Source organism: Elephantulus edwardii, unplaced genomic scaffold (assembly GCF_000299155.1).
Source record: "Elephantulus edwardii isolate Elephantulus edwardi_28Jun2011 unplaced genomic scaffold, EleEdw1.0 scaffold00337, whole genome shotgun sequence".
NCBI classification, from domain to species: domain Eukaryota; kingdom Metazoa; phylum Chordata; class Mammalia; order Macroscelidea; family Macroscelididae; genus Elephantulus; species Elephantulus edwardii.
The window spans coordinates 119299-122065 of NW_006400087.1; the positions used below are offsets into that span (position 1 = coordinate 119299).

General features: G+C 42.6%; 1 pseudogene across 1 annotated transcript; it reads left to right on the plus strand.

Moving 5' to 3' along the window:
• The first annotated feature begins 3 nt into the window (after positions 1-3).
• On the plus strand, positions 4-1781 carry LOC102871879 (annotated as a pseudogene). Its single transcript, XR_439025.1, has one exon. The product of XR_439025.1 is annotated as a kelch-like family member 20 pseudogene (transcript).
• Positions 1782-2767: the final 986 nt, after the last annotated feature.

The following is a 2767-nucleotide window of genomic DNA, read 5'->3' on the forward strand; positions in this document are numbered from 1 at the left end:
CAGGTGTACCAACATTCGACCAGGAGAGACTGGAATGGATGTAACAAGCCGATGCACCCTTGGAGACCCCAACAAGCTGCCAGAAGGGGTTCCCCAACCTGCCCGCATGCCCTACATCTCAGACAAGCACCCTCGACAGACCCTGGAAGTAATTAACCTTCTGAGAAAGCACCGGGAGCTATGCGATGTGGTGTTAGTTGTGGGCGCTAAGAAGATATATGCGCATCGTGTCATTTTGTCAGCCTGTAGTCCATACTTCAGAGCTATGTTTACAGGAGAATTGGCAGAGAGCAGTCAGACAGAAGTGGTGATACGATACATAGATGAAAGAGCCATGGAGCTACTGATTGACTTTGCGTATACCTCCCAGATAACTGTGGAAGAGGGCAATGTTCAGTCTCTTGTCTGCTCCAGCTGGCAGAAATACAGGAAGCCTGCTGTGAATTCTTAAAGAGACAATTAGATCCGTCTAACTGCCTTGGCATTCGGGCTTTTGCTGACATACATTCATGTCGTGAGTTGCTAAGGATAGCAGACAAATTCACCCAGCATAACTTTCAAGAGGTGATGGAAAGTGAAGAGTTATCAACTCATTGATATAATATCTAGTGATGAGCTGAACGTTCGTAGTGAAGAACAGGTATTTAATGCAGTGATGGCCTGGGTCAAATACAGTATTCAAGATAGACATCCTCAGCTACCCCAGGTGCTACAACATGTTCGTCTGCCTTTGCTTAGTCCCAAGTTCCTGGTGGGTACAGTAGGCTCAGACCCCCTCATCAAAAGTGATGAAGAATGCAGAGACTTAGTAGAAGAGGCTTAAAACTACCTTCTATTGCCTCAAGAACGGCCGCTAATGCAGGGACCAAGGACAAGAACACGGAAACCTATTTGATGTGGAGAAGTGCTCTTTGCAGTTGGTGGTTGGTGCAGTGGCGATGCCATTTCCAGTGTTGAACGATATGATCCACAGACCAACGAATGGCGAATGGTAGCTTCAATGAGCAAAAGGAGATGTGGTGTTGGGGTCAATGTTCTTGATGACCTATTATATGCAGTAGGAGGCCATGATGGGTCCTCTTATCTTAATAGTGTTGAAAGATATGACCCCAAGACAAACCAGTGGAGCAGTGACGTGGCCCCGACAAGTACCTGCAGGACAAGTGTTGGCATGGCAGTTCTGGGAGGCTTTCTTTAATGCTGTGGGTGGACAGGATGGTGTGTCTTGCCTCAACATTGTTGAGAGAAATGATCCAAAGGAGAACAAGTGGACTCGTGTGGCTTCTATGAGCACTAGAAGATTAGGCGTTGCTGTGGCTGTATTAGGAGGATTTTTATATGCTGTAGGTGGCTCTCATGGGACATCTCCACTCAATACAGTGGAGAGATACAATCCTCAGGAAAACAGATGGCATACTATAGCCCCTATGGGGACCCGGAGGAAACACCTAGGCTGTGCAGTGTATCAGGACATGATCTATGCCGCAGGAGGCAGAGATGACACTACAGAGCTTAGCAGTGCTGAGAGATACAACCCCAGGACCAACCAGTGGTCTCCAGTGGTGGCTATGACATCACGCCGAAGTGGAGTGGGCCTGGCGGTGGTGAATGGACAACTCATGGCAGTAGGAGGTTTTGACGGCACAACATACTTGAAGACCATTGAAGTTTTTGATCCTGATGCCAATACATGGAGGTTATATGGCTGGATGAATTACCGTCGACTAGGGGGTGGCATCGGAGTTATTAAAATGACACATTGTGAGTCCCCCATATGGTAAACATCAAGAAGACGGTCATGCTTATGCGCCTGTATTCTGGAGAGTCTTGACTTTGGAGCTTTATACATCTCAAGAAAACATTACAATTTTATTCTTTGCCGGTGCCTCAACATATGGAAATACAAATCCAATGAAACTACTTCACCTGCAAGATGCCACCTTTGCACAATAATTTTCAGCTCTGAAGAATATTTATTTTTTATTTTAACTTATCATGTACTTCTTTTGTACTTAACCTTCTTCCTACCAAGAAAAAAAAAAGAAAAATAAGAAATTCCAAGCAGCAGAACTAAATTTTTAAGGTATTGATTACATTTGAAAATATTGCTAAGAGGAGAAGGGTTATTAGGTATGATCTAAGTTGTCACATCTAGGTCCTCCACGCACAGAAATCCTCTTCTTTAAAAGGTTTATCAATGACAAAGGTAGATACACAAAATGTATTGCCTAGCCGTCATTCTTAAGAGCACCAGAATACTTGGAAATATTTTTTAAAGTCTCATTTACAATAATACAATGCAAAAGAAACACTAAGTCAGTAAAATTGTAACTCAGTGTTTCAGTTTTTAATAAGTGGATGTTTGAGTCTTGTTTCCTTTTGTGACATGATTGTTTTCTGCTATATTTAATCTTTTTTTCATAATATTCATAGTTTCTGCTGGATCTAGAGCTCTGCTCAGTGCCTCTAAAAAAGACATTTGCTATCTTAAGAATCATTCACAAGGTTTATATGCAACTCTACAAGAATTTCTGTTCAAAACATTACCAACTGAAGCAAATTTCCAAGGACCAGCGGGGAGAGATGTTCTCCTCTCCTCAGTGAATAGATATTGTCATACAAGTTTTTACACTTCATGGTTAGGCCTGGTGAAGCAGGAGCTTACCATTAATAACAGCATCCAAAGGAATGAATTCTTTAGTTAGTTCATTTTAATGAGTGTAAAGCCAACACAGGCATTTTATTAGCATTTTGATTCTGTCATTCA